General features: G+C 40.4%; 1 protein-coding gene across 9 annotated transcripts in view; it reads left to right on the forward strand.

The window, feature by feature from the left end:
• STARD13 (StAR related lipid transfer domain containing 13) overlaps nucleotides 1-27,811 on the forward strand; it is a 383,589-nt gene that overhangs the window by 257,825 nt on the left and 97,953 nt on the right. Inside the window, exon 1 of one of the 9 annotated variants that reach the window (XM_082435537.1) lies at nucleotides 10,901-21,166. The exons of 7 other annotated variants lie outside the window; for them this stretch is intronic. The gene's annotated coding sequence lies outside the window, so the exon portion shown is untranslated. Of the gene's footprint in view, nucleotides 1-10,900; nucleotides 21,167-27,811 lie in introns of those variants that run through there. One more of the 9 variants, XM_082435539.1, reaches the window with a different exon arrangement.

The raw sequence follows: 27,811 nt of genomic DNA on the forward strand, positions 1-27,811 counted from the left end.
CCCTCAAGCTTCATAGTTAATTTTCTCAAAAATCTTAATAAGGTGGGTGCATAGCAAGCAGTGCCGTTTGACTAACGAGAAATCCATGGCCAGTTGTGAAAGTGTGCAAGGGTGTGAGTTCCTGAAGCGTTTGAGGGAACCTGGTGAATGGAAGAGGGAAGACAATGTGATGAGCTCGAAGCCATGAAGCTATAGAGAGAGGAAGACTGGTGGTGCCTTTGAAAGTAACTGGGGCTGGTTCCTGTGTCCTCAGGAGCATCTTCTCAGAAGAACAAAATGAAAAGCCCCTTGAGGACAAAGGGACAGAAAAATCATCTTAAACCACCTTGTGGGTAGATGTTCAGCTTCTATGGATCGAATCACTACTTCAGTGGGGGCCCAGGCCAGGAGGTTAAAGAGAATCTGTTCAGATACAACCAGCCTAGCAAATGTTTCTATGTAGACATATAATTTTAAGCCACATGTGTGTATCAGTGTAGTCCTACATGTCTTTGGCTCATCCACAATGCCTCGAACAGTGCCTTGTAGGTTAAGCAGTGCTTGATATACATTACTGGGGTTTCCCGAGTATGACTGCAAGATTCTGAAGGAAAAGAGAGGAGACGAGTGGTTATAAATTGAGTGATTGTTTTTTTAATCTATCCTGGAGTCTATGAGATTTGATATACTATCCAGCCATTTAGATGACTGAACAGAGTACATTCAGATGATACTGAATCATTAGATTGTTAAACTCAAAGTTTCAGATAAAACTCAGTGACCTTAAAAAGTTAGAGAAGGCTTCCCTGGTGGCGCAGTGGTTAAGAATCCGCCTGCCAATGCAGGGGACATGGGTTCGAGCCCTGGTCCAGGAAGATCCCACATGCCGCGGAGCAACTAAGCCCGTGCGCCACAACTACTGAGCCTGCGCTCTAGAGTCCACGAGCCACAACTACTGAAGCCCTTGCGCCTAGAGCCCGTGCTCCGCAACAAGAGAAGCCACTGCAATGAGAAGCCCGCGCACCGCAACGAAGAGTAGCCCCCGCTCGCCGCAACTAGAGAAAGCCCGCCTGCAGCGACGAAGACCCATCGTGGCCAAAAATAAATGAATAAAATAAATAAGTTTATAAAAAAAAAAGTTAGAGAAATGCCACTGGTGCTGGAGTCAGAAAGAGCGATCTGCAATTTGAATCCCAGCTTTGCTACTTATGGCCGTGTGACCAAGGCCATTCTTTAAACTTTCAGTTTCCTGCCTCGTGGGTCTGTGTCAAGCTCAAAAGTGAGATAATAAATGTGAGAGCATGCTGTAAGTTTTTTATTAGATACCATCAACTCAAGGTGATGCTCAGTGTCCAAAATACCTTATCAACTCCAGGAGTCTGCTCCTCCTCCAATTCCTTACTTATAATGCAGGGCTCTCAAAACACATATGCCTACAGGGCAGCAACGCTGGCCTGGGCAAGTCGGCCTGTGTGCACTGCGGGGGTCCTTGCATTGTAAAGCTGTAGGGCACATGTCCAGCTTAGAGAGAGCCACTCAGCCACCACTCTGTGCCAGGCCCTGAGCCTGGTCTCCGTGGTGCCTCATGCCATGTGCTGGACACAACATAGATGTGCAGTGAGAGGCGGGGGCCTGCTGTCCTGCTTGACAGGACATCACCCCCTTCCCCAGGGCCTTATGCCCGGGTGGCCGCTGAGTCAGCAACTTCAGGACCTGGGCAGCCCACTCGTTACCACTCCCGCCCATTGCTGTTGAGACTGTCCCTTACCATGTCTCACCCTTGAGATAAACTCTAAGCTCTAATTGCCCTTTATAGTTCGGGTGTTCCACTGAAGGATTTCATGCGACCTAAAACTTTCAGTTTTGTTTTGTTTTTTTTTTTTTTTTTAATTATTTATTTATTTATTTTATTTATGGCTGTGTTGGGTCTCCGTTTCTGTGCGAGGGCTTTCTCTAGTTGCGGCAAGCGGGGGCCACTCTTCATCGCGGTGCGCAGGCCTCTATTGTTGCGGAGCACAGGCTCCAGCCGCGCAGGCTCAGCAATTGTGGCTCACGGGCCTAGTCGCTTCGCGGCATGTGGGATCTTCCCAGACCAGGGCTCGAACCCGTGTCCCCTGCATTAGCAGGCAGACTCTCAACCACTGCGCCACCAGGGAAGCCCAAACTTTCAGTTTTAAAACCAGAATGATGGATCACCCTATACATGGCATCTTAAATTTTATCTCCTTTAAAACTAATGTCTCGATCTCTACAGTAGGAGTTAAAGATTATTTTCTCTCTTCCTTATATACTCACAGCATTGTGATTACACCTCAATCTTAGCCCTTCCCAGATGTTTCTGTTTTCTTCACCAGATTTTTAGCATCTCATAGTTGTGGTCCTTGTCCCCTCCACAGTATCTAACTGGTGCTTTGCCTATCAGGGGTGTACTTAACTGTAGAAATAAATCATTGAGATACAAAATGAGTAAAGACTGACTCTGGGCGTCATAATGGACTAAATAAACAGTGTTTTAGAAGAGATCATGTGATTCTCAGATGAATCAACATGAGGATAACAGGAAATAGGCTGAGATTTCAGCAAAAGAGAATTCCATGTATCAAAAAGCAGCCTTTGACGGGAAGGATGATGGGGGGAAAAGAAGGGGGCATATCTTGTAAAAGATTATGAAATCACCATTCTCAAAATCATTCAGCATTGTCCCACCATCGATATATCTCAGTTTAAGATAAAGATTTTCTGAAATAAGGGCTGTAATGCTGGAGGCAGAGTTCAGGCAGGCTGAATCCCATCTCCCATCTCCTGAATCCCAGTGGACCAAGATGGATAGATGCCATATTTCCAGCAGAGTGATACCCATTTTTCTTTTTAACCAAGGTAAGATGTACTGGCTTATTCCTGTCCAAATTGTGCTTGTTGAGGTTTAGAAGTCAGGACTGTGACAGCATAAAGCTAACTAGCAGCAGATGATGATATTACATTATAGTTGAATACTTTTCCCACAAAGGATTTATCTGGGGACATGAAGACTCAGTGAATTACCATTTGCCATGGTCTTCACTGAAGAACCACAGCTCCAAAATCCTCCCTCCACCATGTGAATTGACCGTCTGCTCACAGTAATTGCAAATTCACTTCCAGGGTTCATAAAGTCTCCCTATGTTCTTGCATGTCTTTGAAATGCCCCAGGCAACTGCTCTTCCCTCCAATGGAGCAGCCACAACAGCTGTGGGATTCACCAAGCCTTGTCTCTGCTCCATTTCTGGCAGCAGGCAACAACTGCCAAGCCGCTCTCCAAAAAGGCCTGCAAATTGTAAACCCATTAAGGCTTAACTCCTAGGGGACAACAAAGAGAGCTGCCTTTGAATGTGAGCTCTGTGTGGGATCACAGAGGCCTCTGGCACCTGGGCTTGTCCTCAGGGCCAGGGCAATCTGTAGGGAAAGTTACAAGCTGCTGAGGGAATATTTTCACAGGTTTTTCCGAACAAAGGGTTCTTTCTTCAAACCCTGTGCAACTCTTTCCTGATTGCTAATTAACCAAACCTAGTGAAAAACAGGACTTTTCTGTAAATAGCAGTAGTAAGTGTATGTGTGTGTGCACGTATGTGTGGTGTAGTTGATGTGCACTCTGATGTGTTTCTGTTTGTGTTTTTTGACACATGACTGAAGCCCTCTTTGGAATTTTTTCTTTTAATTTATTTTTGTCTGCACTGGGTCTTCGTTGCTGCGCGCGGGCTTTCTCTAGTTGTGGCGAGCTGGGGCTACTCTTTGTTGCGATGTGCATGCTTCTCATTGCGGTGGCTTCTCGTTGCGGAGCACGGGCTCTAGGTGCACGGGCTTAAGTAGTTGTGGCACGCATGCTCAGTAGTGTGGCTCGTGGGCTCTAGAGCGCAGGCTCAGTAGTTGTGGCGCACGGGCTTAGTTGCTCCGCGCCATGAGGGATCTTCCCGGACCAGGGATTGAACGGTGTCCCCTGCATGGACAGGCGGATTCTTAACCACTGCGCCACCAGGGAAGCCTCCTCTTTTGAATTTGACAGGATGGTAAGGGGACTGTCACAAGGTATCTCACCCCTCTTAGTAATTTTTGCTATGTGCACATAGTCGTGCTACTGTCTTTGCGTACTGAATATGCTTTGTGTTTTGCTTGAAGTCACCCCTCTCCCCTGAAGCTAAGGGTCTGTCTCACTCTGTCTCTCCTTGTTTCACCATTGCTCATCTATCTTCCCCTGTTTGCTTCCTCGGAGTCACTTTAGGAAGTTCCTGCTTCATCCATCTGTCTTAAATTACTACTTGTTTACTTTCCCAGACACTCTCTCACCCAGGAACCTTCCCTCTGTTTGTCTCATGTCTTTTGTATGTGGTATGCACTTGAACATCTGAAAGCCCCCTTTCCTCAGAAGCCCCTACAGGGCACTGGCACTCATTATAACGCTGACTCACCACTTGGTGCATGTTGCCACCTTGTCAAAGCCGGCCAGAGCCTGGTGGCCTTCTGGAACTGTTGGTGAAGCCTTCCAAATCCTACCTCTTTTGACTCAGTGTTTCCAGTTACATATTAGTTTTGTAAGTTTCACAATTCAGTATCATGGAGTTTTGAAAGAGGGTTACATTTTGTTTATTTTATCCACAATTAAGGTGCTTATTGTGAGGTTATCTATCAATTCGATCTTTGCCTTACTGATACTCGATCAATAACTTCTCGTGTTAATTCTGGCCTTCTTGGTTATGACTGTGATGGGGGAAAAAAGCTCTTCACGGGCCTCTAGTGGACATGTAGTGGAACTGCAGAAATCTTGTATTCAAATGTATGAAACTGGTGTGACCTAAAGGCCTGAGGCAATCCCAAAACATGTTCTTCATCAGATTTTTAATTTAATAGTATAATAGTGTGTTTGAAGGCATGAAAAATAAGAAAAATGGTGAAATCAAACTCTTGGGTGACTTTAACCATAGGGTATTATCAACTTAATTGTTGCCTAACGGCAACTGGAATGAGTTTGTCCATTTAGTCTCTACTTTATAAGAGCAGCTGAATTTTGACTTCAAATAATAATTGTAAATCAACTGTACTCTTAATTCATTTTTTTGTCAATTTTTATCAAGATTTGAAATCTCTGATATTTTAATAGTTTCATAACTTAAATGTTTCATCTCAGAAGAGTTGGAAATAATATGCCTCTATAAAGACATGCGAGGGAAGTAATGTTGGCCAGAGACAACCCCAGCCTTCTCCAAAGACCAGAATCCACCAGGTTTCTCTCCCAGCCTTCAGTGATTTTCCGTGAGCTTTCCATGTGCTCTTCTTGCCATGGTGCTTCCTCTTATGTTCCCTTTGCCCGAAATAACTCCTCCCTTCCACCACCTCCCCACCTGGTGAAATTCTTCATATCCTTACAAACCCAAGTCAAATTCTATCTTTTATTTATAACTCCCCTCCACACCCCCACCTAACAGAGTTAAAAACTCCGCTCTGCTGTTCAGTTTTACTATCTACTGCGTGTTCAACCGCACATTCAATTTGTTATTTTAAGTTAACTTGCCAGGTATCTGTCTGTTTCTGCTGATGGGCCTTGAGCTTTTCAACAATTAATACAGTGCTGTATTTTGCAGTTTTCTCATCATCACTCTATCTGCAGTCCCTAGCACAGCTCCTGCACTTAGTAGAGACTGTTGGATTGTTAGCTGTTCCTCGTGGTGCTTGTCCTGGGTAAAACTGGGAGCTGAGAAAGTATGCCACATCTCGGCCCTGGTGTCTCTGTTTGCATCCGGCATCCTACCTCCCTTTTGCTCCCCTTCCACATTTCCAACTTATGTCATTTCCGACTTAAAGTGATTTTAAGACCCTGAATTACCTTGTTCATGGTATTTGAAATGTAAACCTTATCTTGAATTTGAAATGAAATGCTTTGCCCTATGTCAAGCAAGTATGCTGGTGGGAGAGTTGTTTTGGGGGATGGAATCCTCGGCTCCAAATATAATATAATGACTCTCTCTTCTCCCTAAGAATTAGACTAACTTCATTCGTTTGGAAGGGGGCTTCCATACTGCCTTTTGGGTTAAACTTGCAAAATATTTTCAAGGTATTGACTTGGAATGTAGTTCTGGAACAAATGAGCCCTATGTTTAAATCTGTATAGAGTTGAACCACCTGGGATCATATTTTGAGCTGTGTATGAGGACAGTGAGATTATTATGAGTCTATCACTGCAAGACAGACCTTGAGCTAGGATAGAAAGGACTGGGGATGAAACTTTGAAGAGGATGACTTTATGGGTAGCTATCTGCTGAGGGACAACTTGAGACTTCATGTCAAACGCTTGAGCAAAGCTCACAGGTAGTGGATGAGACTGACTAAAAGCAACTGGCCACCACGGTGTCACTGAGGCATTTTGTAGGGCCCTTTAAGGCTATTAAAGTGGAATGGAGTTTGCTTTGTTGAAAGAGCCAACTTTGTTTTTGTTTAATAGTTTTTGGAGCTGAGGTTCTTAATCTGGTGACCTCTTATCTCTTTAAAACTTCAGAAATTATAAGAAAAAATGTATATACATATGCCATGCATTTAGTGGGGAGAGCTTTGGAAAGATTCTTGAAAACCTAGAAAAGTTTAAGAATTACTATTTTAAGACATGATTGAAAGGTCATATGTTTTATAGTATGGGTCATATTAATAGACTTTTTATCTAAATATTGCCTGAACTAGGCTGAATATTACATTTACACAGATTGTCTGATTGTTTTTTTACTAAATTCTTTTAATTGGATAATTGAATTAAATTTGAAAACTACTGTCTAGATAACCTAACACTTTTGGCATAAGCCAGGCACTAGCCTTTTACTAAAGACTTTCTGTACTTTTATGAGGCAAAAGTGAAGGAATTGGACTGATTAGTTGGATCGAAAGAATGATTTATTTTTAAAAGAAAGAGAGAGCACAAATAAAATTAATCTCTGAAAATAAGTTATTTGGAACTTGAGCAAGCCATGGGGAGCAAGTGTTAACTTCAGTTATGTGGTTTTCTAAATTTGTAATCAAACATTACCATTAGTCATAGAAAGATAAAAGGAAGGAATAAGATTAAACTATAGATCTAAATATTTGCAAATATAAATTATCTTGGCAAAATGATTCTAGAAGGAAGACACATACTGATATAAAGGAATTTTATTTTAATTAAGGAAAAGATTTAAGAGAAGAACACAAGGCAGTATCTTATAAAACAAAAATATATCAGAGGTACTTATGCTTGAGGAAATGAAAGTTCTGTGTTTAATAATCTCTAAGCTCATGATACAGTGATACTTCACTTATCCAAAATTCAGTATGTAGTAGCATCAGTTATATGGAAAAGACCTATAAACAAAGCAATGAAAAACACTGTCCTTGCAGAACCAAGGTTAAAACTGTGTATTAACCCTGCAGTGCATTGTCTGAACTGTTGTCCTCAGATAACTCTTTTAACATCTTTCTCCAGACTCTCAGAACTGCCAGTAAGGTACTGGGTAATCTAGGACAAGTTGGATGACTTCCACCAAAGTTTTTTTAGTTGACTATCAGATCTTAACTAAATTAGTCTGTGGTTTTCAGAAATGAAATTCTGTAATAATCCCAAAGTGGAAAATGGATTACTAACCCTTCTCTCTCTTTGAAAGTCATTGTGTTTACCAATCGTTTAATTTATCAGTGCTTTACAGACCAGTGATCAACACAAAATTAATTCAGTCTTAATGAGAGACAACCTGAGGACAAATAAGAATTATAGCAGTTAGACTCAGGGCCACATTTCTTCAGGTCACCAATGCCTTCTCTCTGTGACATTATTCATTACCAAAGAGGAATCTTGGAACATCTTGCTGGTTGCTAAAAAAGTTCAAGTGGCTGAGAATTTTTAGGGCTTTACCATATACATATTATATGGCTAGCACATATATCGTATTCCTTCTTCATCCCTAACATAGAGAACTATGAAGAAAAGGAAACATAGAAACCCAATGGAAATGGACATTAAATATGCTGCAGGCAGCAGAAAGTACTTCTGGAAATGTTCTATATCTGCTAGTTATATATTAGCCTCGTTTATAAATGCTTGTAAGTTTTTTAAAATCAAACATAATTTGTTTAATGTAATTTGTAACAGGAATTAATTCAAAAGAACATAATGAATACCTTCTAGCATCAAACACATGTGAGATGATGCAAGAAAGTAAAAAATGAATAAAACTGTTCTCAAGGAGTTCACAGTTTAGTGGGAGGACATCCCACATGCAGATAAAGAGTGGTGAATACTCTAGAAGCATGAGGAGGACATGCAGGCGGGGCCGGCTTCATGGGCACGCAGCCCTCAAGTTTGTGACAGGGCCCCAGGCTTAGAAGGGCCTGGCCATTGGTTTAATGTTATGCTGTTGCCATCTTGAGATTATTAACAATTTTTTTATGTGGTAAAATATACATAACATTTGCCATCATAAACAGTTTTAAGTATATTAAATGAACATTAAATTTTGCAGATATATACAAATTCAGGAATTTTTAATTGTTTATTCAATAAAATAAGGAAGCGTTGGTTATGGAAAAAAACATTAAGTTTTAAATGAACACTAAGGTCAGTAATGTTTAAGTATATTCACACTGTTATACAACTGTCACCATCATCCATCTCCAGAACTCTTTTCATCTTGCAAAACTGAAACTCTGTACACATTAAATAACAACTCCCCATCTCTCCCTCCCCCCAGCACCTGGCAACCACCATTCTACTTTCTGTCTCTATGAATTTGACTACTCTAGGTACCTCATAGGAGTGGAAACATACAGTATTTGTCCTTTTGTGACAGGCTTATTTCATTTAGCATATCTTCAAGCATATGTTGCAGCACATGTCAGAATATCCTTCCATTTTAAGGCCGAATAATATTCCATTGTATGAATATACCACACTGTGTTTATCCACTCATCCATTGATGGGCACTTGGGTTGATTCCAGTGCTGCTCCAAGCTTTGCCATTAAGTAGACACTCAGTAAATGTTGATATCCTTTGTCTTTCTTTTTGGAAATAATCACTTCCTTGATTTACCTGCCTTGCTAGTCTGAGAGCTTCCTGATGGAAAGAACCATGCCTTATCTATCTTTGGCCCCAGCATAGTTTCTGGGCTGGTAATTTTTCAGTAAACCTGCATTTAAAAAAAATTAATGTTAAACATAATTTTGAAAAATTTTTATTGAGGTATAGTTGATTTACAATATTGTGTTAGTTTCAGGTGTACAGCAAAGTGTTTCAGTTATACATATATACATATATATTCTTTTTCAAATTCTTTTCCATTATAGATTATCACAATATATTGAATATAGTTCCTTGTGCTATACAGTAAATCCTTATTATTTGTATATTTTATATATAGTAATGTGTATCTGTTAATCCCAAACTACTAATTTATCCCTCCCCTCCCCTTCCCCTTTGGTAACTGTAAGATTGTCTTCTATGTCTGTGAGTCTGTCTCTGTTTTGTAAATGAGTTCCTTTGTATTATTTTTTTAGATTCCACATATAAGTGATATCATATAATATTTGTCTTTGTCTGACTTACTTCACTTAGTATGATAATCTCTAGGTCCATCCATGTTGCTGCAAATGGCAATATTTCATTCTTTTTAATGGCTGAGTAATATTCCATCATATATATATATACCACATCTTCTTTATACATTCACCCGTTAATGGACCCTTAGGTTGCTTCCATGTCTTGGCTATTGTAAATAGTGCTGCTGTGAACATTGGGGTGCAGGTATCTTTTCGAATTAGAGTTTTCTCCAGATACATGCCCAGGAGTGGGATTGCTGGATCATATGGTAGCTCTATTTTTAATTTTTTGAGGAACCTCCATACTGGTTTCCATAGTGGATGCACCAATTTAAATTCCCACCAATAGTATAGGAGGGTTCCCTTTTCTCCACACCCCCTCCAGCATTTATTATTTGTAGACTTTTTGATGATGGCCATTCTGACTGGTGTGAGGTGATACCTCATTATAGTTTTGATTTGCATTTCTCTAATAATTAGCAATGTTGAGTATCTTTTCATGTGCCTGTTGGCCATCTTTATGTCTTCTTTGGAGAAATGTCTATTTAGGTCTTCTGCCCATTTTTTAATTGGGCTGTTTGTTTTTTTGGTATTGAGTTATGTGAACGGTTTGTATATGTGAACTCTTTGTTGGTCACATCGTTTGCAAATATTTTCTCCCAGTCTGTAGGTTGTCTTTTAATTTTATCATTTCCTTTGCTATGCAAAAGCTTATATGTTTGTGAAAATATTTTTTTTTGAACTCTTCCCCTTCTTTTTTTTAAAAAAAATTTATTTATTTATTTATTTATTTATGGCTGCAGTGGGTCTTCGTTGCTGCTCGCAGGCTTTCTCTAGTTGCGGTGAGCAGGTTCTACTCTTTGTTGTGGTGCGCGGGCTTCCCCTTGCAGTGGCTTCTCTTTTTTGCGGAGCACAGGCTCTAGGCATGCAGGCTTCAGTAGTTGCAGCGTGCGGGCTCAGTAGTTGTGGCTCACAGGCTCTAGAGCTCAGGCTCAATAGTTGTGGTGCACCAGCTTAGTTACTCCATGGCATGTGGGATCTTCCCGGACCAGGGATCCAACCCATGTCCCCTGCATTGGCAGGCGGATTCTTAACCACTGTGCCACCAGGGAAGTCCTGTGAAAATATTTTTAATGAAAGTGTTTCTTATTTGGGGCTCAGCAGCATTCTTTCCAGCTGGGCTGCACTGCCCACTCTCGCTTGCTTTCTCTCTTTCTGAGATTTCCCCTTGAATCTTCCTGTTTAGGAAGAGCCATCTGATGACGGCAGTCACACAGCACAGCAATGAGTGGAGAAGCCCTGAAGGACAGGTTTCGCCGTGACTTGGATGGCTCTGTGGCCTACCACCCCTCGCCAATGTCACTGTACGCTCTCAGCAGCCACACTGGCTTCTCATTCAGAACATAAGTGGTTCTTGGTCAAGTGGCACATTTGGCAGGAGCAGGCTGGATGGAGAGGGTTTTTGAAGGCACCGTGGAGACAGGCGGTAGGAGGCTCTGAAGTCCTGAGGGTGGGAAAGTTTCCAGCTGGCCCTCCCCTCTCCAAATGCTTTGTCAGTACTCAGTTTGCACATGTCACCAAAAACAATGAACTGGGGAGATGGGAGGTGTCTTTTCAAATCTCGTGTCCCGTGGGCTATGATGGATGGAATACAGTCAAATATTACCAACCGTGTTCTTCATCCCAAGAAGCTATCCAGTTCATCTCTGGTTTTGGAATGGCCTGCATTCAAATACTTTAGGGAAATGATACTCTGCATTCCTTTGAAGACACCTAGAAGGTGAGATTTCTCTACTTCCTGTGGTCTTCCATTCCCACAGTTTTTCAATCATGTCTAACCCATGAAGTAACCACATCTCCAAAGTGATGAAACTGACCTCAAATATGAGGACAGTTATCATGTCCAAGCATCATGGCTCCAAACTCTTGACTTTTCCATGGTCAACAGAACAGAGTGTCACTAGGTTTGGTATATGTTAAAAAAAAAAAATCATGATATGCTACAAAGTGAATGGTCAGATGTTACCTAGAGGTCACTGTGTAGAGGGTTTGCTGAGGATTGAAATAGAAGATGAACCTTTACTGGTTTTGTTTTGTAGAAGTTATGCTATTAGCCTTGTGGAGTAAAGATGGGCTAGGAAAAATGAAGGTCATGCCTCAAGCTTGGGCACTTTAGCACACATATGTCTGCTGATGAAGCATGTGGTCTTTTATGGAAGAGTCCTTAAGTGAAAGCAAGATTTCAGAGACTAGCAGGCTCAGCTCTAGGTGCCCGTTTCCCCCCCCCCCCAATACTAATTCTATTCCTGAATTCTCTGATGTAGTCACTTGTGAGTTGAGTGAAGCATTTTCTTGTTCTCTAAATAGAGTAATGTTTTTGTGTGCCTCAGGAGAAAAACTACAGTTAGAATCTAATGCTTCCAAAGGATTTGAACAAGGTTTAGTTTCCCTGTATACCAGCCTCCTTCCTGATTATTGTACACATTTTGCATATGAGATCAATAGCACCTGAATCTCTTGACAGTAAAGGCCACCTTAAAACTCAAAATATGTGTGGTATTTTAAAGAGCATCCTAGTTGTTTTAAAAACACAAACAATGTACAGCACTGCGAATGTTTGGTCTTAGCTACCATTACAAGAGAAGGGAGGGTGTGTGTGTGTGTGTGTGTGTGGGTGTGTGTGTGCGTAAGGTGATGGAAAAGAAAGTCTGGGATTCATTAAAAGCTAGGGTTTTTAATAAGTTCTGAAGTCATTGAAGGTTGTAGCTGGCTGAGGTTGTTATCACTCAGTGCTGATGTTCCTGGGTTAGGATTATTTGGAGCATTATAGTAGAGTAGCTAATCTTTTGTGGCCAGTACTGCTTGCCTGTGTTGATAAGTATGATTAACAACTTTAGAAGCCAAATGCATAGGCAAATGCCTTATAGCTGCCAGGAATGCTCATGGCCACCCATGCATCACAGCAAAATGAGAAAAAAGTTCAGGATCCTAGTATACCTGAGCCTTTTATTTAAGTATGCCTCCAAGTTTGGTTTTGAAGTTGGTTTCAATCAAATCATGTAGCGCTCTTGTTAGAAAGCAGTCAGATATGAGCAGAAAAGTGAGGAATGTGCTTTTGGCTTGCAAGGTTGTAAAAAGATGCTGCTCATGATAATTTCAGAATCTACTTTAGGTCTGTTTTTGTTCTGAAAATTCAAAGTGAACTTTAAAAGAGATCCGAGACTTCTATTTTTTTTAGAAATTTCATTGCATTAAAATGCACATGCATCAAAAATTGCATAATCCAATTTTTGATGGTACCCCTGAATAAAAGTCAAAACTCTAGGCTACATACAAATTGAGCGAGGCAATGATAGGTGACATAATCTTCAAAACAGTGGAAGAAATCCAGTTTAGAAAGTGATCAGCCTGACCTGTCATGTGACCAGGGGCTTTGTTCCTCCGAACTGCAGCTTCATTGTTGCTGCCATTAGCATCATAATTAAAGCAGGCCTCTGTGTTTCACCCAGGGATTCTGGATTTTTCCACCCAGAATTAAAGATAACACCATCTAAAATGTAAACCAATATAATAAGGTCAAGGGTTAGTAAACAGTAGGAGTGAAAGGAAAAGACAAGTATGGGATTAGGGTAGACAATCCTGAAGCCTACTGGTACCAGTTTCCAAGAGGCAAATCCATTCTTGCAGAATTGTCATGTACACTACGCGTGAAGTTGGCATCGCCCCAGCAGGTAGTGTATACTTTCTGCCCTCCTGTTGACTTTCTCTGGTCTCAGCTGCTGAATGCCAGAACTTCGTATACCTTTCCTACCACAAGAGTGCCAAAGTAGGTTCCATTTCTTGGCAACAGAAACCCCAAGCCAGCTCTCCAGAGCCTCAGATTTGTAGGAAAGATGTTGCTATGATAAAGATTCCTTTTTTTTTTTTCATAGCTTATATCCTTCTGAGCCTGCTTTTGTGAACAAAGTTATTCTTGCACCACATGATTTTGTTTTCTCCATTTTCAATACAACTTTTCAATGCACAGTCGACTTTATGCTGACAAGATTTTTCCCCCTATTACTCCCTCTGTAAACCAAAAGTTTATAACTTTTGGAATTTTACAAATATTGAAGTAGAAATCCTACATGTACAGTGGAACATCACATAGATAAGGCAGTGCTGACATTTTTAAACTGTACCTGATGTGGAATTAAGTTCTTATCATTTGAATTCCATGTACAGTTGTCATTGCTCCTTCGGTTCATTCAGAGCCCAGCTGCTGCAGATGTGCAGTTAGACTTTTATTATGTAATCTTTTCAGATAAAGAAAGTTAAAAAAAAAAAAAATCAGAGTCAGTAATCCAAGTAGTCAAGCCAATTACCTTGATTTGCTTCAAAATGAGAATATATCAGAGATGGGGGTAGATTGCTTCCACCTGAAAACATAACAGCTTCACAAAACTTTGCATGTTAAACAAGACTTACTAACAACAAAGAAAAAATTCGTAATTTTGTAATGAAAAGTAACTTTTCCCCAGAAAAAGAAAAGGGATTAATGGTAGTAGAAATTATATGATCTATCTATCTATCTATCTATCTATCTATCTATATATATATATTTTTTTTTTTACCTGTTTAGGAATATTAAATGCTAGAAAAGGGATTTGGGGAGAGTTTGTTTTTAGAGCACAATATAAACTCGGGTTTGTTTGGTTTTCAACATTACCTAGAATGTTTGCTACTGAAATTGTGTTGGAGACACACACAGTATCCTGAGAACCTGAAAACCACAAGTTGCAACTTGAAAATGGGCTCCATGACCCCAGAGACTGTGGGAAGTCACAGAGCCCTCGCTGTGCACGCCTGCTCCTGCCTGTGCCTGTCTGCAGGACCCCTGCAAACTAGCACGCGTGGCTGCTTGCTCATGCTCCGGGGGCACGTGCACCCAAGCGACTCAATATCCAGATCTGAAAGTTCGACATTTCCATTGCCATAAGTAAGAGAAACTCAACAGTAGAAGGTGGTATTTATTTTCTGCTTAAAATGCAGTAGAAAAAAGGCAGGCATACTCCAGATACCTGTGTGCATGTTAGAAGGACAGTCCGTCACCTGCAGCAAGTAAAGGAATTGAATTCCACTCAATTTTTTAACTTATGAGTTTGTGTTTTCACTCATTCATCCATACTGCCCAGGATGTAAAACTATTGGAGAGGAACAGAAGGGACAGATCTGTCAAGTGACCCACCCAGAAAAGCACAGGCGTGTTTCTGACTCCATTCTGGAGCAGTGCTACTTCTTTGGTCTGGCCTCCCTGGTACCAGACTTTTGACAAAATAGTCACTGGGGTTCCATTGGATTAAGCCTAGTAGCTTTCTTATTGGTTCATCTGAAGATCTCCAAGACTGTTAAGTGAACAAAATAAGTCTTTGGATAATACATATATGATTCTATTTATGTAAGAATAATTATCTCATGGGTGTGCAATATGGGTGTATGTACATATATGTAGAAACATATGTGTGTATAGTTTACACATATAAATTATGTGTATGTATATATTATATATACATAAAAAGTTATACATATATATTACATATATATAAAGTTTGGAAAATAGACACTAAACTGTTAATAGTGATTACCTCCAGGGAGGGAAGTAGAATTAGGAGTTGGGGATATAAAAGGGACTTTTGTTTGAATTTTTAAAATGAGCATTATTTGGTGTAATTAAAATATTTTAAAGAAAAAATATTTAAAGTTTATTTTTATTAGTTATTAAAATGTATTAGATAGTCTTAGATTTTACTTTGTGAGGATAACAAAAATTTACTAAAAGCGAATGAACCTATACTGCAGGATGAGACCTATATTTTCATATTTATAATTATATTCATAGCATAAAGCAAATAATGTGTAGTACATTTCTGATGTGTTTTTTCTAGTTTCTTTTTACCAAGAAATTGGTGAATTACTTAGAATTCAAGATCTAAACCAGATATGACCAAAAGAAACATCTTTGTCCTGGGCTTTTTTTTCGAGCAAACTTTGAACTTTTGCTGACCTGTGGGTTTCATGCCCCATGCTGTCTTTATTAGTGAACAAAAATGGTCAGATTGGTCCTGCACAACTCTTAGGTTCTTTTTTGCCCGATAATGGTAGCCAAAGAAGAACTTTTGAGGCAAAAGAGGGTCAACTACTCTCCCCCAAACCTCACAACCAAGTCATATTGATAACCCAATGCAGGACCAAATTCTGTCAGGTATATAGACATTTATTAACAAGCAAACACCCCTCCCCCAACATAAATCGATTCATGTAACCTGTGTGCAAGCTTCAAGGAGTCCCAGCTCTTCACTTTCCTTTTAGATGCTCAACCACAGCCTTACATAAAAGATTCAAAAGAGGCTTGAGGCAAACACCCAGATTCCAAAAACAGATTGTCTCACCCTTAGAGCCTGCATCAGGCAAGCAGAATCTTCTAGAAGTCATGGCTGTGGAAGTGAACTAAAATTATCAAATTGGTCGTGCACAACTCTTAGGTTCTTTTTGGTAAATAAGGGTGGCCAAAGAAGCAAGTTTTGAGTTAAAAGAGGATCAACTACTACTCTCACTAAAACCTTATAACCAAATCATACTGATTACATGTGTAGGACTATTTAGGGATTTAGACTAGGGCATTATCACCAGAGGTGCAGGTAAAGGTCTTACTGGATTTTTACATTGAAATACTTTGAGCCAGGGTGTACTTTTGAACACCTTAAGTCCACCAAGCATGCTAGGCAATGTAACAATTTTTACCAATTTGACACTCAGAATGGTAGCTGGAGATTGTTGATGGAGAGATGGTACCAGCAGGGTTTGTAATAGCCAATTCTGAAGTTCAGGCTCCCTGTTTAGAAAGCCAGCTAGATTGTCTCAGACTTTGAATGCTTCATCAGACGCTAGCAGCACCGGGGTTATAGCTTTACCTAAATAACACACATGTAACATCAACCATATATACTCAAGTGCTTTAAAGTAAATTACAGATGAGTACTGCAATTAGCTCTTCTTACAGAGGATTCCGTTTCTTGAATTGCAATTAATCAGATTCAACCCTTTAAGTGTAGTTGTATTCACCTATATTTTTAAATTCTCACTATGGAATGATAGATAACACCTACTGAATGTTTATGCCATGCTCTGTTCCCAGCATTTTACATATATTAACCCACTTAATCTTCACAACACCCCTAAGAGTTGTACTGTTGTTATCCATTTAACAAGGAGGAATCTCAAGTAACTTGTCCATGCTCACACAGCTTGTACCTGGCAGAGTCAAGATTAGAACCCAGGCATCTGGGACATGAAGTTCAGTTTTTTCACTGCATGGAAGAGAGAAAATACTCTAGACCATGAAGCCATACTGCCCTCACCAGCTGCGAGATCCTACTTTTAACTTGCTTTGCACAAATTCTCCACATGAGGCAAATTATCTGTATGTTAAGTTAGAAAGGCTCTTCCCGTGATGTGCTGCATTCCTCTTTAGAGTCCCCATTTTCTCAGTACGTTTTCCTCTCTACAGAGCTGATGAGAAATGTTTAATCGTCAGGCCTGGCTCTGTGCAAAAAAGAAAACAAAATCCCCAAGGAGCCATATCCATTCCCTTTTGGATCAATGCAGCGCCCTTTCAAACAGCACACAGCTGCCATAGACCTCCAGGGTCTGCTGTTGAAGTTTCACACCCCTCCTGTGAGGCTGGACTTTCCTTCTTGTATGTGATCATTAAAGATGTCTGTGGTTGAAAAGAAGGGAATTGATGATTGAAGTATCAGTCCCTAGCTTAAGGATTACAAGACTGAGGACCAGCAGATCAGTCCTAATTATTATTGCTGTGCTTCATGTATGAACTTGCACTGTACTTACACCTGGGCATGGATATTGCTTGTGATGCTTAGCTGACTTCTTATGCCCAGGGTTTGATAAAAACGGGAAGCTTCAGATGTCGTGCCATTTGCTTTGCCATCTGGTATAATCCTTAAAAACATTCTTGTCCAAAACATGGATGGTGTTCCTTTTCAATTACTGATTTGCCCAGGCACTTGGGTATTGGGCTTTTGACCGTAAACATGGGCAGGGGTGGATTAGGCAGGTTTCTGGCATCTTCGCCTTGATGGTTGTGAGCAAAGCTGACACATACATATGGGTAGGTTATACAGTGCACAGCCCTAGGTTGACCTGGTTCTGCGGAAGACAGGTGCCAGTTTGAAAGTAAAATCCAAATCCTGAGGTCCCCACCCAGTACTCATTCCACTCCCCAATATTTTCCTTCTTTTGCCATAAATTGACTCCTTGCCTACAACTTCTCTCTCTTCTACACATATTCCTTAACCACTGACAATCTGGTGCCTATCACCAGCCTACATCAGCTTACATCAGCTTTCCTGTAACTGCATATATATTTTAAATGCCTGCATATAGAAATTCATTATATGAATGTACCTTAATTTATTTGTAAGTTCCCTATTGGTGGGCACTAGGTAGTTTGCAATCTTTGGCGATTACAAACAATGCTGAAATTAAAACTTGTTTTTGTTTGTACATCTGCCTGCAAATATCTCCAGGAAAAATTGCTTAAAGTAGGATTTGCTTTGACTCATTTCCTTTGACTCTCTTAGCTATGCAGCTGCCTCTAGCACCCTTCCTTTTTTTACCCTCATCCTCCAAGTTCGAGTATTTATGACCTCTGGCTTAAATTATTACAATAGCCTCCTAAATGGCTCAGTCTGCCTACTCTCTCCTTTATAATCCATCCTAAATATGGTTTCTAGATCTCACTGCTCAGATTATGTTACACTTATGCTCAAAAACTTCCAAAGGCTCATGATTGCTGATTGAACTTAGTATTAACTCCCCACACCCCCTCCCAGCATTCAAGACCATATACCACAGTATGGTTCCTCCTTGTTGTTGGAGTCTCACACCCCATGATTCTCCCACGCGTTCCCTATGCTTCAGCAGAACCAGGTGGTTCACTGTTTCTGGAGCTTGCCTTGCTCCTGTCTCTGTGCCTTCGAGCTCATTCTTTACTGTAGGAGTGCCCTTCTCTTTTAAGTGTCCTCCCTCATCTCTGCCCATGCAAATCCTTCCCAAACTTTAATGCTACCACCCTAGTCATGTCTTCTGGATTCTCCCACCCCCATTCCCTAAACTAGATGTGACCTTTTGGCCTTGAGCCCCCAGCTGCACTCTTCCTCTCCCCCGCTGTTCTCATATCCTGTTTTGGATTGTAATCCTTCGTGCCATGGTAAACCTGCTGCTGGAAGCATGTATCTGAGGTGCCTAGTAGAATGCCTTGCACATTGTAGGTGTAAAAGAGTATTCATCAGATTAGATCTTCGCAGTTGGCAAATTCTCTTACCCCAAATTGGTATCATTCTTCAGTTTGTGGGAAAGAGATCATACACCCAAAGGCATTATACATTTGCAGTGTATTCAGTCGAGAACTCAGAAACGCACTGGCAGTGAGGAAGCAGGCAGTGTAGGAGCAGCAGCACATCTCATCCACCTTTCCTTACCGTTGGTGGTGTCCACAGCTGCCCTTGACACAGCCCACATGGAACAAGGTTCCTCTGGATTTGAAAAGCTTCCTTCTTGCCAGCCACAGCAAACAAGGACTTGCATCCCCTATTAGGAAGAATTCACCCTAACAATCCCTGTACTTTCATTAAAGGGATGTTTACCAACATCCTGGTTCTTGACTCATGCTCATTGCCAGCAGATGACATTCTCATGGGAGGAAGTGAGGAAGGGGAGATGCTTAGGGGTGAGTGTAGAAAGCTGGACCAGATCAGGGATCCACAAACGAAGCTCCTCTCTTTCCAGTGACCCAGAAAGCCTCTTTCCCCACAAAGCCCAACCTCACATTTGACAGAACTGGAAGGACACACAGGTAGTCTCAGCCTTGAAGAATCTGATTTTCCAACTTCAACCTTGGGCTTCTCATAATCATCTACAGTTCCTCCTTTACAGTGAGTGGCTCTATCTAGTTCGGTTTCTCATTTATTCAACAGACACCAATTGTGTATGTCCCTGCTCTTAAGGCACTCACAGACAAATGACAGATGACGGTTCCAGGATTCTTTTGTGAAAATGTGGAAGGAGAACTAAGATTTCAGACTTACTACTCAACTCCATTCTGACCTGTGCTCACCATGTATGCCCTCACGATAGAGTTCAGATGTTCAAAATCTGTTACTGTTATCCTCAGCATGCACTTTATACCCTGCACGTTATTCCCAGAATTTTTTATCTTTAGCTTTCCTTATCACAGGCAGTGGTATTTTGTTTGGTACCATCCTTTGCCAGATTAAATATTTATACTTATTTAATATTCTCTCTGTTGTTGAAAAGAACAATACAAAAGTTGAGTAATAACAACAAAGTATTTTATCATCTTAATTTAATTTTGAAATCACCTGTCAGGTCTCCAGAGCTTTACTCTGTGCTTTTCGTGTTCAAGGACACTGTTAAAGAAACAAAACTGAGACTTGAATCCAGTCTTCTGACTCTGGATCCTAGTGCAGTCTTCAAATCCTTAGCCTGATTTTAGAAGCACTCACATAGCTATTTGCAATAAATGTGCAGCCTTTCTACCTGATAAGGTTTGACTACTGTTGACTGTGCAGAATATGTAAACCTAAAAATGCACCCTGTGTTCTAATGATTTACAAAGCAGACTGGTGTTACACAGTCAGCTGTACTTGGTCGAGCAGTCTTCTCTCATCTAGAACCTGAAATGCATCCCATACCTTCTCTTGATTCACCAAGTTCATCGGTAGTATAAATACCAGCCAGTCCTGTCGCTTAGGGGATGTAATGTCATCTGAATGTGAATAATGACCTCTGTTTTAGGATAGAAAGGTACAAGTACACCAATTTTATAATGTCCTATTTTGGTGCTTTTTCTTTTTCCATTTTCTCCTTGGAATCAGTTTTCATAATTTTAACGTGTTAAAAATTATTCCGTCATGGGTGCATGCTTGCGTGTGTGTGTGTGTTTCAGTCATGGGCATCTTCTTTTGAGTCGCATTACACAGAAAAACCTAAGCCTGGTTAAAATGCTCCCTCCTGTCCTGTGAAGTTTCAGGCCACGTTACCATGGGATTTGTTATATAACCTACACACTTGGCACTGGCATGGGGGGACCTTAGGCAAGGATCGCCCCCCCGCCTTGGTTTGTGACAGACTGGCAGCTTTTTCCTCTAGTATGTGCCATAGCTACAGAGCCAGATTTAAAGGAGAGGATTTATAGGAAATCCAGCTGTGAGTTCTCGTTTTTTTCTCTTAGAGCTGGAGGCGGGACCAAGACCAACCTCAAACCAGGCACACCATTGATCAGGCTAGAATGATGTGGAACAGTCTCACAGACAACAGCTAAGCACAGGGGAAATATTAGCTGGCAGAGATAACGAACAGGAAACACTCAGTGACAGATGCGCCATCTGTCAGTTTCGGAGAAGCGATTTTCAAGAAAGCAGAAAATGAAATGAAGAAGAGAGTGGTTTTGTTTCAAAGGTACAGCACAGCCTAAGGACGTTTTAAACGAAGTGAGTTTGTATTCCATAGAAGAGGTTCTGGCGCTGGGTAAGAAAACAGTTACTTCCTATTTGTACTGAGAGTTTTGTTATTGATACATAAAGTTTTCTTTGTGGTGTACTTGATATTTAGAAGGACAATCTTTTAACAAGAACTTGATTTAAAATTTAAAGCAGTGCCTCTCATTTTAATTTTTCACTTTAAAAACATTTGAAAGTTACAGTAAGATACTTATTTACTCTTATTTAACCTCAGAGAATTGCTTTTATCTCAGTTAGACTATAGATATTGATATCAGACTTTTTTCTTATTTTTTTGAACTGTGGGCAATATTACCTGTATTTTTCCTCAAAGGCAATTTAGTGAGAAAGTACCCATCTCTCAGATTTAAGACGCTGGCAGAAAATGCTGTCTATTGGATATTTAATTCCCTGAGATCGGTTACATAAATAGCCATGAATATGACCTAAACTTCTACATGCCTTTCCTAATAATGTTATTGTGTTGACATAGTTTTTAAAGGAGGCTGCTTCTGGATCTTCTTTATAAGCTGCCATATAAAACAATTCTGCTGTGTATGTTTAATACATTTCCAAAAGTATTAGTTTTAAAACAAAGTTGGACTTGTGCTGTTTGTTGTTGTATTTTACATCTAAGAGGTCTGCATTTGATGTCACATGCCATATGTTTTATTAGTCTGGGATTTGTCTGATTCTGAAGAGATCTAAAGCAGTGATTTGGAATGATAAGCTTATATGAGCAATAGCAAAAAGTTTTGAGGTGGATCACAGGAGCCCCTGTATTAGAAAAAGGCAGTTCCCTTACAATTCACACAGGGAAAAAGGGACTTATTTTGCATCTGCGTTAGCAAGCTCTCTAGTCCAAACCAGAAGTGGAAGCACTGGCTGTGAACTTGCAAAACCACTCAGTGTTATGGCCCAATATGGATGTCAGAACTTTGTAGCATGTGTGGGAAAATGGCTGCAGTCCAACGTCTGGAATCATTTATCTTCTGGGAGAGTCTAGAAGACAACTGTTTTATGCATTTTACAGAAATCCTTGCTGATTGATTTCATTTACATAGAGCAAGCGCAGTGACTGATGGTGGAGCAACTACAAGTGGGGGAGAAGTATTGATCTATTTCTGCTTTTCTTGACATCCAGGTCTCATTAGTGTTCCTGGCACCTTTGAATGAGATTGTGCCATTACGAGCAACCATATTGTTTCTACAGGGCCCTTTCCACGCATTTCATAATAAACGCCACATTGATGTCTTTTCTTATTGGGGGAGTCAGAAACTGAAAGTTGAACATTTTGTCTTACTGTATTTTCAGAAGTCTAACCTGTTTCCTATAATCTAGATTTGAAGCATGAGAGGAAGAAAATATCAGTAGGCAGAGTTCTCCGTAGTCTCACTGCAACTTATGCAGTCATTTAGAAATGTGTGCGAGATGGTCTCTCTGAAATTCTGGAACATACTCTTCCTGATGTGTAGACTCGTATCTGTGTGTGAGGGTATCAGATACGCCAGCCAGTATATTCTGCGAGAGCTAAACTCACATGTGCTGACATATGCTGACGTGTGACAGAGTAGCATCCACACCTGTTTTTCTAATGTGGGAAAGAATATTTGCCAATTTCTGACAATACCCATGTCAGACCTGATGAAGACGTTTTGAATTTATCGCAAGGAGCAAGGTAACAGTCAGAAGCCTTGGATTTCAGCCACTACCCTATGCTGCCTACCGTGGCAACCTTGAGGAAGAGAGCTAACCTTTTAATAAATCAGTTTCACTGCTTAAAAATACAGTGAATAAGTCTAGCCATCTCTTTGACTCCCAGAGACATTTCAAGTGTCAGCAAGATATTTATAATGTGTCTTGCACTATTAGTTTTTAGTATATATGTCATTTTTGAAGTTGCCTCTGTTTCCTTGGACTGAAAAAGCTGAAAAATTCTGGGTCACTGAAAACAAGATCCTATAATCTTACACAGTAGTACTTTTGTTTGCAGCAGCCTACTCTTGAAGGTACTTGTACTAATCTCTTTTCTCTATGTGGAATTATCCTTTGATTTTCTCATCACAATTCCTGGCATTGGGAAATACCAGGAATTCCCTCAAATAGGTTGAAGTTGTAGAAGTTGGGCTAAAATTGGTGCAATACTGCTTTGATCTAGTATGTTTAAATATATATAATTTTTTAAATTCCTGTTGTAAGGAAAGGGATGATAGTGCAAATTAAGTTACCTAATATTTTCTAACATTTTATGTATACATATATACCATATTTAAATAAATACATGCTTATCTTCATATAAGGTATAGAGATATGTATATAGAGAGAGAAAGAGAGAGGAGAGAATCTTTCCAAAATATTCTAATAAAAACAACAGTATATAAAATGTTAAAAGTAAAAGATAGGAGCCATTAGTGTGTTTTCATTTTAAACCATTTTCATTTGAAGTGATAAACATGATAGCAGGTTAATATAGTGCAAACAGCATCAGAAGTCAGAAGTCAGACCTGCCAATCTCAGCGGCCAATACACCACACTCCAAACAAAACAATCCCCCTGGGCACCATTCACTGAGTTGTTGAAGCACAGTTGCCCACACTCAACTGTGTGACCTTGGGCAAGTCACTTAACCTCACTGACTCGTAGTTCTTCTGCTGCAATATGAGAATAACAATGTATAAGAAAAAAAAAAAAGAATGTTTACCTTATCACATAAGGTTGTTGTGGAGGTCAAATGGCATAATATGTGTGAAAACGCTTTGAAAACTTTAAAGTCACTTGTTCGCTTCCTGGAATATTCCTTTCCTCTCTTCCTTAACAAATCCTGCTCATCCTTCAGAGGCTTCTCTTGACCCTCTTCTGATCTCCTCCCTCTTTCGAACCCCTAGAGCCCTTCATGGAGAGAACTAACCAGTGTACCATCATGTACCTCCTCCCCCTCCCGCCGATTTGACCCTGACGCTTCCACACCTCCATGCTCCGCTCATTCCATTCCCGGGCTCCACTAAATACTTTCTCTACTACTTTTTATCGTTCTCTTCATCCTCCAAAGCTGCTTTAAACATTACCAGCCTTTGAAGGCTTCCTTAATATTCTTCCTCCGTAGAGTCAGGAGCGTCTTCATTCATGGTTCCCAGAGTATAAACTTCTGATGGAGTTCTTATCTTCTACTTCATTCTTTATTTACATATCTCTCTCCCTTTGTAGGCTCCTCAAAGGCAGGGAAAACTCCATGTTTCTTTGATTCCCTGGTGGTTACCGTAGTTTCTCATAAGTGGTTGGTGTTCAAGTAATGTCTGTTGAATGAATGAACAACATTATACAGAATATACAAGTGTATACAGAATACAGTCTTTCTGTATCTTTCTGAAAATATTATCTAGTTGGTGGTATATTATAATCACACACCTTTTGGGACAGAGTCTGGGTACCCATGTGTGTGTCTGGAATAATTTGACCATTATAGTGTAGTAGCACATAGACTGTTTTAGGCTGGAAAAGCTATGTATGCCATCACCAGTAGACAAATGGTTAACCTGCTGGTCCTATCTGAGCCCTACTAATTACACTTAGCTAGCTAAAAATTAAAACTGTCAATCAACTGTCTCTGTGTGGAGAGAGCCTTGATTTATCTGTGGCTAGATATGTTTTAAAAAGAAAATGTAGCCATCTTTTTGAAAAAGCAGTTTGGCCGCATTTATCAAGACCCTCTCATCCAGTAAATCCGCTTCTAGGAAATTATCCTAAGGAAGTGGTTTTAAAAAAAAAAAAATAGATAAAGCTCTCTGAACAAAGATAGTTTACATGATATTATTCATAAATAATATGAAAAATGGCAAATAAGACACTGGCATTGTTTTAATAATCATAATAAAGTTTTTAATAATCAGGGGGTTGCCTGATCAATTATATATAATTGTATTGACCTCAGTGCTGCCCTTTTTAGATTCTTTGCAAAGAACCAGGGTATACTTGAAGCAGTCAAGTTTCAACTTCTTACCAGGCTTCCAATTTTACCATTCTTCCTTTTTTTAATTTAGAAAATGTTGAAAATAAGGTAACCTTTGAGGCCAAAGTTTTAAAACTCTCTAAGGAGACAATAATCTTAGCATTCGGAGAGGCCTAAAAAGCCTGGCTTATCCATTTTTATTAAAAAAATAGACTGTGACTAAGAGAGATGGAAATTCTAATGGTTTAAGTTTTTCTTCAACTGAGGTTAAAAACTGTTAAAAAGGGAAAACTTGAGTCTACGTGTTAAATGACTCTGAGGAAAACTATGTAAATTGTGGAAGCTTTTTATAATCCCTCATTTAATCTCCTTTTACATGGAATAACTGGCAGAAGTAAAGCCATTTTATCATAATAGTTTCTGCAAGTTATATCAGGATAAACCACAGGAATACTGGAAATAATCTCCTATCAAATCAGGGTCGTGTAGTCAGTTGAACACTGAGCTGAATTAGAAGCACCACTCTCTGTTTTACAGCCTCACCAATAAATTGGTCAGGGGGCCTCACTGCTGAGGTCTACTGTCCATCGCTTGCCTCTGTGTTCAAGAGGAAGGGTTTTCTTTTTTCATTTCTTGGGATAATCCTTGAAATGCATCCCCACTAATAATGCCACTCCCTGGTAAAGAAGCCAGAGCAAAGGACTGCTGGGGGGCGGAACATTTCCTTAGTGGGCCTGGCCATCTTGTCTTAAAAGGGCAGAGGAGCATGTGACTTCTTTAAAGACATTTCTAAATGGTCCTATTGGGCATACTGCCCAATAAGTAAGGCAAGTCCCTGCTTCAGAGAGCTCAGTGTATAAATGGTGAAGGAATGCCAACTTCAGAAATGAATACAAACACAGTAATAAGTAGGCAAATAAATCCCCACACAGGCTGCAACCAAGCCCAGGAGTAATGTCAGAGTGTCAGGTTGGGGGTGGAGGGAGCCGAGGAAAGTGAAGTCCTGGGGGGTTTACCTTACAGGAAATCTAGATCTTCCTAATCAGGAAAGCTCCTTGAAGTGGCCTCCTTCCTAGTCAAGCTGTGAAAGAGTGAGGAGAAGCACCTTCCCGGGGCTGGCGTGGTAGTTTATGCCTTGGGAGTGGCTTCTACACACAGGGGTGAAGGTGGTGGGTTTTGTAGCCTGAGCTGAGCCGAGCTGGTTGTCTGAGCTAGAGGTGAATGAGCGAGCCAGCTGCTGAAATCCCCAGCCCAGGGAGCTCTGACAGGACGCCAAGGAAGGGCCTGAGTGCAGCCAGCAAGCCAGAGGGGAGGGAGTTCAAGGCAGGAGTACCCTTCCCCTTCAGCCTCTGCAGAGGGGCCTCCAGGAGACCCGTTACTAGTTCTCTACTCCCCACAAGAGAACAATGATTTAGACCAATCTCCTGAGAACTACTATTCTTTCCACATGTGCTTATTATCCTGCATACTGGACCGTTTGTACTGGGCCTGGCCAGGGAGCAGCTATATACATTACGGACAGGCCTGGGGAGGAGAAACCCAGCAAGCAGCTGAGATACCCTTGAATTAACCATAAATTACTCCACGAACAGAAGTAACCCTTATGTAACATGGAGGCATTCTGACTGGTTTTCTTTGGGCCTTGCAAATACTTGAATAAAACCACAAAATGGTTAAACAACAATAGTGGGTACTCAGTTTAAATAAAAGCAGTTTATTTTTAGCTGAGGATCAAACTCCAAATTAAGTGACCTCTCTGTGCCAGGCGTTACAGCAGAGAGAAATAAGATATCCATAGCTTTAGAGTTTACTGTTAAAGTTTCCTACTTCATGCTGGTTTAAGCTATAATTTTCTTTTTCTTTTCAGTCTCCCTGACATCCACTGATTTGGTATTGGTGTATTACTTCTATAAAGGATCTAAATGCCTATCTTACCACAATTCTCTTGTCTCAAAATCCACAGCTAGTGACATTGTGTATTTCATTTCAACAAACATTTATCGATCATCTACTACATGTGAGAAACTTATGAAAAGAAGACAGGCCTATAATGCCTGTTCGAGGATGTTATAGTCCCATCTTGGGGGCAGATATGGACACAATTGGAGGGAGAATGACTTTTATACTAATTAGAGGCATAAGGCAATGCACTATGGAGCACACGTTTAAATCTAATTGGAAGAATGGGAAAGCTTCATGGACAATATGGCATTTGAGCGTGGCCTGGAAACACCAATAGATGTTAGTTGAGGGCAAAGTAGGAAACAGATATTCAGAGACAAAAGGATATATGTCAGAAAACACGAAGACTTTAAAGTGTTGTATGTGTTCAAGAATGAATGCAGGGTCCCCCAGTGTGCCCAGCATGACTAGACTTCAGGGTGTATGGGGAGACAGCTGCATCGGGAAATGGGGCTGGAAAGGCAGATTGGGGCTAGATCTTTGAAGGCTTTTAGATATTATTTCATAAATCATGCATGATTATTAACAATTTATGAGGAGACTGGTGATTTTTAACTCGTAGCTTAAGAGGAATGTTCTGGTAAAAGGGTAGATTGGAGAGGCAGCAATGATACCATGTATAGGTCCATCCACAACCCATATCCCTCCATTCAGTCAACAAATATTAATTGGGTACCTATTGTGCGGCAGGCCCAACTTTAGGCTATGGGTATACATCAATAAGCAAAACAGGAAAACAAAGTTTCTTGACCTCATGGAGTTTA

This window comes from Balaenoptera physalus, assembly GCF_965194825.1.
Source record: "Balaenoptera physalus genome assembly, chromosome: 18".
In the NCBI taxonomy this organism is placed as follows: Eukaryota; Metazoa; Chordata; class Mammalia; order Artiodactyla; family Balaenopteridae; genus Balaenoptera; species Balaenoptera physalus.